The 9,405-nt window shown below is 40.2% G+C and overlaps 1 long non-coding RNA gene across 2 annotated transcripts; it reads left to right on the top strand.

Annotated features, from left to right (window-relative positions):
* Nucleotides 1-4,710: 4,710 nt before the first annotated feature.
* LOC125796791 (uncharacterized) lies at nucleotides 4,711-6,329 on the top strand. Of its 2 annotated transcripts, XR_007435703.1 has the most exons (4): nucleotides 4,711-4,940; nucleotides 5,035-5,177; nucleotides 5,311-5,376; nucleotides 5,633-6,329. It is a non-coding gene; the product is annotated as an uncharacterized LOC125796791 (long non-coding RNA). The 2 variants fall into 2 exon arrangements; XR_007435709.1 differs by lacking the exon at nucleotides 5,035-5,177.
* Nucleotides 6,330-9,405: the final 3,076 nt, after the last annotated feature.

Here is a 9,405-nt window from a genome sequence, read left to right as displayed (position 1 = left end):
AGAGATTCTCCTGATCTGGCAGTGGAAGGTAGTTTGTTCCACCATTGGGGAACTCTGTATGAGAACAGTCTGGATTGCTTTGTGTGAATGTTTGGTAAAGCGAAGCGACGTTTATTGGAGTAGCGCAGCGGCCGGGAGGTAGCGTAGCTCTAAAACATCAGCTAACAGATGCCTGTACTGACCAGCATCACAATGGGAGAAATGAGGGGAAAGAGCACCACCTACTGTACCCATCCAGAGAGAAACAGCATGACCTGCTGTACTCTCTCAGACTCTGACTGCTGATGGTGAAACAGCAAGACCCGGGACTCCAACTGGTGATCCTCAGTGATCATAGTGACAGTGCTACTCGTATGTAGATTACCAATAGAGTGCTCTGGTAGGTTTTTCTGCTCTGTCCCCCAGTTTTTGACACTCACTCTCAGTGTGTAGTCATTCCCCCAGGCTACCGTAGGTAGTAAACTTATATATTATATATTTTGATTAATTGCCAGACCTCTTTTTTGTAGGCTGTAAGAGCAACGTTTTTAAGATTTCAAGAAGTCATTGTAAAGATTTCACATCTCACATCTCAAACATGTTTCAGAGTATGTAGTCCTGTGCAGTGTGTGTGTAATCATGTACAGTGTGTGTATAGTTCTGTGCAGTGTGTGTGTAGTCCTGTATAGTGTGTGTAGCACATTGCACATTGTACAGGACTACAAACACACTTCACAGGACTAAATGCACACTGCACAGGAATACACACTCACTGCACAGGACTACACACACCTGTGCAGTGTAAGTGTATAGTCCTGTTTAGTGTGAGTGTGTAGTCCAGTGCAGTGTGTAGTCCTGTGCATTGTGTGTTTGTTAAAATATGAGCTGTATATCACATTTTACAATCCCCACAGTCTAAAAGCTTGATATAATGTTAGTGGGCTGTTTGACTAAAGAAACTATCTTTAGTCAAACAGTCCACCGACGTTATATCAAGCTTTTAGACTGTAGGGATTGTGAAATGTAATAAATAGCTCATATGTAACACTAGGTGGCGATATTACACCACTAAAGAACAGAGCCTGTGAACTGGAACTGGACCCTCCATCTGTACCATCCTGTCTGTTTCTGAAACCCATCTGTTATAAGTACACTCAGTATTGTGATATTACATCATCAGTCTGTACTAAAATAAATTCCATAATGAATAAACATATCAATTCCTCTTCAGTATGTGTGTGTTAGTGTGTGATATGACTGTATTTGTGTGTGTCTCAGTGTGTGTATCTGTGTCGGTGTGAATGTGTGTGTTTGAGTGTGTGTCAGTTTGTATGTGTGTGTGTGTCTATGTGTGTATGTCAGTGTGTATATGTGTGTACCAGTGTATATGTGGGTTTGTGTGTGTCAGTGTGGGACTGTGTCAGTGTGTGTGTCAGTGTTATGTGTGCCTCAGGATGTGTATCTGTGTCAGCATTTATGTGTGTGTGTGTGTGTGTTTGTGTATGGGCATGTGTGTGTCAGCATTTATATGTGTCAATGTGTGCGTCAGTGTCTGTGTATATGTGTGCGTGTGTGTGTATGTGTGCCAGCGTATGTATATATATATATATATATATATATATATATATATATATATATATATATATATATATATATATATATATATATATATATATATATATATATGTGTGTGTGTGTATGTGTGTGTTAAAATGTGCATGTGTGTCAGTGTGTCTGTATTTGTGTGTGTGTCAGTGTCTCGGTATGTACGTGTTTCTGTGTGAATATCTCAGTGTATATGTGTGTGTTTTTGTCAATGTGTGTGTGTGTGTGAGCGTGTATCTCAGTGTGTGTTTGTGAGTTGTAATGAGTGTACTGACTGTATGTGTGTTAGCAGAGAAGTTTGTACTGAACAGAGTGAATTCAGAGCATCTTATTTAGTCCATGTTAACTATATTATCCATCCAGTAAAGCAGAAGCAGCTGGAGCTGGACCTGTGTGGAGTGAGGGTTATATTAATGGGTCTGGGGCTGCAGGTGCTGACTGGGTTCAGGCTCTGTGATGTTCAGACTGGATCTATATTGGATTTTTTGGAGTGAATTGTGTTTATGAAATACGTCACAGCCCTCACCAAACCTGACTCACTTTATTCACTATTCACTCACTGCTGTCTCTGATTATGTATGTGTGCGTGTGTGACTTAGGAGTATTTCAAATGTAATGCTAACCCTAAAAATAAGTAAATGCTGTAAATTAAATAAGTAGTGTTGTTAAGTCTATTGTCAAGTATGGTAGAATAGTTTGTTAGGAAAATTTTACATTTTCTATTGTTTAAACAGTTATGCCATGTGTTGATTATGACCTTCAAGTCATCTTGCACTAGAGCACCAGAGAATTCTAAGTGCATTATCTGAGTTGAGTTTAACTGTAGTGTGAATGTGTGTAATTGATTCAGGCAGATTTTTATTTCATTCGAATATTACGTGGCACTGTCATAATTATATAAATAGCCCTAGTAGTTGTACTCAACCAACCTCATTGGGAACCACAGCAACCACTTGACAACCACCTGATACATCATATCATCCATTCCGGATGCCATGGCAACTGTCTAACCACTATATAGCCACACCCTATTATCCACTAATTAGCACCATGGAAACTGCCTAAAATACCATTGCAGTCACCAGTTTTTTGTGATACTTCCATTTTTTTTCAGATGATCAGATTATCAAACAAACTTTATTATAAGACAAATAGCAAGAGTAAATACAAAAAACAGTTTTTAAATTATTTCATTTATTAAGGAAAAAAGCAATCCAAACCAACTTGGCCTTATGTGAAAAATTAATTGGCACTAAAAAACACTACTGACCAAAAAAAAAAAAACCCACAAAGGCCCATCTCACATTTACCAACAAGCATCTTCTTACTGAAAGTCAAAAATGATGGTGCTAGTAGTGTCTAGGGCCGCTTTGCTGCTTGAGGAACTGGACATCGTGATGTAATCGATAAAACCATAAATTCTGCTCTCTACTAGAAAATCCTGAAGAGAAATCTCAGCTCAAAAGTTTGTGACCTTAAGCTCAAAAGTACATGGGTTTTGCAGCAGGACAATGCTTTGAAGCACACCAGCAAGTCCTCCTCAAAATGCTTTTGGCATGGTCCTAGTCAAAATCTGATTGAGATGCTGGGCCAAAAACGATTAATAGCCAGTTATCACCAATAGTTAATTGCAATTTTTCCGTCATGGGTGGCAAAACCAAGTTATTTGGTCACATAGGGTCAGGTTGGTTTGGATATTTTTTCCTTTAATAACTGAAATGAACATTTACTGCTTTTTGTATTTATACAGACAATCTTCGTCAGGTATTAAAATGTGTTTGTGCATAAGATAAAAAAAAGCAAAAGTAAAAGAAAATGGTACCATTTTAAAATAAGACTACCTTTATTAAGGGTTTATAAATGGTTTATAATTAGCTTATTAATGGTTACTAATTAGGCTGTAAATGCCTTAAAAATCATACATAATCAGTCACACATACGTAGAAAAGGCAAAGATTACCTGTTGTTTATAAATGACTAAAAGAGTTAGTGGTGGAATGATTAAACTAGTGTAGTAGGGCTGGGAACAGACGGGTTTTAAATAAATAAATATATAAACAGTCCATTGGCGCCACCTGCTGGAATCCTGTGTAATGGCTAGTAGGAAATAAATTAGGGAAGAATCGATCTGTAGAGATTTAATTTTTATTATTATTAGATATTAGAGGTGTGCCAAAAAATCGATTCACATAAGAATCTTGATTCTCATTTACTACGATTCAGAATCGATTTAAAATGTCCCAAAATCGATTCTGAGGGGCGGGTTTTAGACTGATTTTGGGCTGGGTATTTTTGTTGGACCTGGCAACCCTGGGGATAGCGCTTGTCCTTTCAAACGGAGATCTTCCAGACACACACAGAGCGTAGGTGTTTGAGAATCACCGGTAAGATGGCAGAACAAGCACTATATTACATTAGATTAACGTGTAGTTTCAATGTTTTATGGCAGAATGCTTCATAACAAGCATAAAAAAGATCGCTAGTAGTTAGTTTCAGTAACTGTTAGCTAGCTAACTAGCTAACTTTCCAGTTCCACCTTAAATAACGCTACAGGCGGCAGCGGGCTGCAGCATTTAAGGCGGAACGGAAAAATACAATAAGCTAATCAGAGCTAATTTCAGCTCCTCATCACAGAGGAATTAAGGAATGGACCATATGAATTAATTTCTCCACCTCTTGCCCCCTTTCTGAAGAAATACAACGACCTTAAATTAACTAGTTAATCAGCAGCTGCTCCTGAACTTTAGCGCTCCACTGCTATCATCACATCAGCCCAGCAGCGTCACCTACACACCACCGCTAGTAGCCTGGTAATAAAGCAGTGTTATTTATTATTTATTTATTGTTCATTAACGTCATTGTGATATCCCAGTGATTCCTCTGTCACTGAGGACCCACATTCCTGCACATTTTATTGTTTTTGTAACACATTACCTGCTCCAGGACCAGTGTATATTATGGAGGGTTTTTTTTCAATAAGATTCATAAGCCAGAAGCAGAAATTTTTATAATTCAAATCGTTTTGAATCAAAAATCGATTTTGAATCGAATCGTGGCCCCCAAAATCGGAATCGAATCGAATCGTGAGATAGTAAACGATTCCCACCCCTATTAGATATATATATATATATATTTTTTATGTACATTAGTGGAATACCAATAGGGTAAGTGGGTTTTAAAAGAATTTTTTAATAATAAAAACTTAATTTCTGGCGCCATATCAGGCCAGCACCTAATAAGGGTTCACTTCCGGTATGGGGAAACAAAAGGGGGCAGCTGTTGTTTGGCGTGCATGCTGGCGCTGTTGTGGGACCGGCTCGGTTGGTGTGTCGTCGCTGTGGCGGGAGCTGAGTCTGGTAGGTTTTAATGATTAATTCAGCGCATGTCTTTTTACTTGGTATGCGTAAAGTCAAGCTTAGATTAAATATATATATTTTTTTAATTATTTAGGAGGTAGATCATAGATGCAGCAGTAAGCCGTGTTAGGAATCCAACACGGGTTTTCCTTCTGCTCGGTTGTTTGGTGGTGCAGTGGTCCAGTGGTGGAGGGCCATCTAATTAAATAGAGCTTTAGGCTTCACTGCCAAAGTATAGTAAGTATGGTTGTTTAATTGGGGGTTGTGTAGTGTAATGTATCTCCTGGTTCTAGAATGTGTTTATTGATTATTATTAACAATTATTATTTATATAATGGTGTTAATATTGAACTATATGCTTTAATTTTAGCACAGACTGAGTATTGTCCAGCCTTCCTTCTCCACTTGTGTTGGAGTGTAGCATTCTACAATTTAGGTGGGTGTTTTTTTTTAATCATTTCATGACTCTGAGGGTTTCCTATAGCTAGGCTATCCTAGTGATTGAGTAGATTGATTAATGGGTATATTTGAATTTGTACTGAAAATAAAGTAGTATAAGGGATGTACTTTTATTGTATTAAAATCTTAAGAACTGTGCTGTTTATAACTGGGGGGTAATTTTGCTATTCTTTAAACTGCATTTGCTATGTTTTGAGTATTGAGGAATAAAAGTGTTGTGTTGTCTGTTGCAGTGGAACTGGGCCTTGTTGCCTGTGAGCCACTGTTTTCCTCCTACCACGTTTTTATTTAATGAACACTGTGCAATATCTCTGAGCCATCTTGTTTAGTTGATTGTGTACTGACCATTCAGCAGTTCTTTGTGAGCTCAGTATTTTTACTTGTGTTTACTGTGTTTTAGATAGACACGGTTTCTAATATCCCCTACTGGGCCTTAGGTATGTAACTAATAGTGGTATTGGATACTGACTCATGGTGTTTTGTTAATTTGGTGTACACCTGTAGCATCCTTTATTTGATGTCAAAACTAGTTTTGTTTGTAGAGTGATTTATTTTGTTTGTGGTTGTTTTGGTTGCTAGTGTGCGTCATAACACAGATTTATTTATTTATTTATTTATTATTTTTTTCATTTGAGGTGAATGATTTGTTTTCAATAACTGAAGTGTTGCAGGTGTTACACTCTTTTGTTTATTTTCTTTTTGTTGTCAGGGTCAGTAATAACATTATTCCCTCCATTTTTGGAGTTTTTGGTTGATGTAACCATAATTGCTGCTATTGTTTAACTGAAAGTGCCAGAATTTCTCTTTTTATGAAGCCTTTGTCTGTATTATTATAATTGCTGTTATTAGCTAACTGAAAGGGCCTTAAAGTATTTTATGCTTGTGTCCTGCTGATTTTATACAATAAATGATATATTTTTGTTAATCAGCCTTGATTCTCATTTATTTGAGGCAACCTTTGGGGATCCCTTACCCTGTATGATAAATTAGGGTGGCGTAGTCTAAATTGATTGGTTGTTGGTCTGGTTCCCTACATGTAGTGGGAGTGACCCCACCAAATAGTGGCGTAGTCGGCAGGGTCTTAAGTTAAGGCTGTTTGACAAAGGTTTGGTCAGTTACACATGATGGCTCAGTGTTTGGGTTAGTAAGTGGAGGAGTTGGAGGAAAAACAGTGGTCACAGGTGAAGAGAGGTGCTGACACCAGGAGAAGAGCTTCAGCATCTTGGAGAAGACCAGGCATCTCTGGGAACGACTAGTTAATAGCTTTAGAATTTCTTTTTTTTGTATTTTTTTTTAGTTTTCTTTGTATCCTCTCATTCGTTTTCAGGTTATAGATATACATATATATATATATATTTTTCTAGCTGTCATAATGGCTGATGAAAACCTTGCTGATCAGATGAAGGCACTTACTGACTTAGTTCAACAACTTAGAGCTGAAAATAGTAGACTTAGAGAGGAGGTAACTCAGCGATCTACCGCTGTAGGGACAGATAATGCGGCTGCAAATAACTCTATACAGTCCTCTAATCCCAGTGCTGTTCAAGGTAATGTCTCAGTTTCAAATGGGGTAGTTGAACGTTACGTATATATGCCAAGGGATAGAAAATGTCCGAGGTTTTCAGGGAACCCTAAGGTAGATTCTGTTACAGTGGAGGAGTGGGTGGAAGAGGTTAAAAGATATTTAGCAGTGCGTCCTGGGTCTAGGGGTGAGCAGGCCTTAGTGGTATTGGATTTGCTGGACGGGGAGGCAAAGGCAGAAGTGAAGTTTCGTTCGGCTGTAGAGAGAGAGGAACCAGAGAGAATATTTAGTATTTTAAGTAGTGTATATGGGTGTTCACAAACCTGTATTAGCCTACAGACTCAGTTCTTTCAGCGGCGACAACGCGAGGGGGAGTCCTTAAGGGTTTATTCCCATGCATTAATGACTTTGATGGAGGCCGTAAAACGGCGGGATCCTTTTTGTTTTGCTAACTCAGATCTTACCCTACGTGATCAATTTATTGAATGTGTATGTGATGGTTTATTACGCAGAGAACTCCGGCGTCAGGTTCGGGTAGATCCTGAAGTAACTTTTTTAAGTATTCGCAGTGAAGCAATTCGCTGGGCTGAGGAGGGAGAGTCCCTCGGTAACCGTTCCCGTGCCAATTCATGCCGTACCTATCCAGTAGCTGGGTGTGAGGGGGAAGTGAATGTTGTCTTTGCTAACCGCACTGATGAATTGGGGGATTTAAAGGAGAGCCTTCGGAAACAGCAAGTGCAACTAGATGCGATTATTCAGCGTTTAGACTTGGCCCCTTCAGCTTCTAGGCCCCGAAGTAACTCATTGAACCGCAATTCACGTTATCGTTTTCAGGCCGATGGTAAGCCAATATGTGTACGTTGTGGTCAACCTGGACATATTGGTCGCTTTTGTAAGACAGAGGCAGGTAGAGGTGTAGAGCTTGGGGGGTTGGCTGGTGGTTGTGCTGCTGTCCAACATCAGGAAAACTAGTACCCCCCGATACAATGGCCCAGGTGTCGGGAGGGGAGGAAAGGGGCTTTCGATCCTTGCATACAGCTAAATTGGTTGCAGAGTGTCCTGTGGTGGAGATCGAGATTGGGGGGGTGCCAGTGACCTGTTTATTGGATACGGGTTCTATGGTAAGTACTGTAACAGATCAGTTTTTTTATCAGTATTTACAGAATCCTTTGCAGTCATCCATGCAGTCTTGTCCTTGGTTACAGTTGAAAGCTGCTAATGGGTTGGACATTCCATACTTGGGCTATTTGGAATTAGATGTGTGTGTTTTGGGGAAAGTCTTGCCCAAGATGGGCATTTTGATTACCAAAAGTCCATGTGATTCTAATAACCATCTGTCAAAGAAATCTATTCCAGGTTTGTTGGGGATGAACATAATCAGCCAGTGTTATCAGGAATTGTTCCTGCAGCATGGCCTGGCCCTGTTTCGCTCCCCTGATGTCCAGCAGGCTGGTAAGGTGTGGCAACATGCATTCTCTCAATGTCAACAGTTAGAGCGTACTTCCCAAGAGGGTAAGGTAGGCCTAGTTAGACTGCAGCGTGGTCCTGCTGTGCGAATTCCAGCTGGCACTATGAAGTTTGTAACTGCATTATGTCATAGTGGTCTAGGGTATTCTCTTTCTTCTGGCGTGTTGGAACCAGCCTCCTTTGTGCATGGCCATTTGCCTAGCGATCTTCTGATACCGTTAGCACTTTTGACAGTGGACCAAGGGGTAGTGCAAGTGCCCATTGTGAACGTAGGCCATCACGATAAGTGGCTCCAGCCAAAGGTAGTATTAGGGGAGCTTTATGTAGCCCAGTGCCTTTCAAGTGCTAGTACTGTACAAGTTCAGAGGGATGAACAGCAACAGGTAGTGACTGTTCAGTCTGTGCACACAGGTAATGGTCCTGGCCCTGATTTTTCACAACTTACTTGGCCCTCTTTGTCTGTTCGAGAACAGGAACAAGCTCTGGCCACGTTGGAGAAGTATCGGGACACTTTCAGTCAACATGATGGTGACTTGGGTTGTACCACATTGGTCGAACATACCATTCCCCTTGTGGATCATACTCCAGTAAGGCAAAGGTATCGGCGTCTTGTACCTTCACAGTATGATCTAGTGAAGGTTCATATCCAAGAATTGGTGGACCGTAATGTGGTGAGCCCTAGCACGAGTCCTTATGCCTCACCAATAGTGGTGGTCCAAAAGAAAGACGGGTCTATTCGGCTTTGCGTGGACTATCGGCAGCTTAATGCGAAAACTCGTAAAGATGCCTTCCCCTTGCCCAGGATCGAAGAGTCCTTGGATGCTTTGAGTGGTGCTAAATGGTTTAGCACATTAGATTTAGCTAGTGGATACAATCAAGTGCCGGTAGCTAAACAGGATAGAGAGAAAACTGCCTTTTGTACACCATTCGGCTTGTTCGAGTTCAACAGAATGCCATTTGGATTGTGCAATGCCCCAAGCACCTTTCAGCGATTAATGGAACGAATTTTCGGGGATC

The sequence above is a fragment of the Astyanax mexicanus genome, chromosome 2 (assembly GCF_023375975.1).
Source record: "Astyanax mexicanus isolate ESR-SI-001 chromosome 2, AstMex3_surface, whole genome shotgun sequence".
In the NCBI taxonomy this organism is placed as follows: Eukaryota; Metazoa; Chordata; class Actinopteri; order Characiformes; family Acestrorhamphidae; genus Astyanax; species Astyanax mexicanus.
Note: the sequence above shows the minus strand (reverse complement) of the source record. Positions and strands in the feature narration are given on the sequence as shown.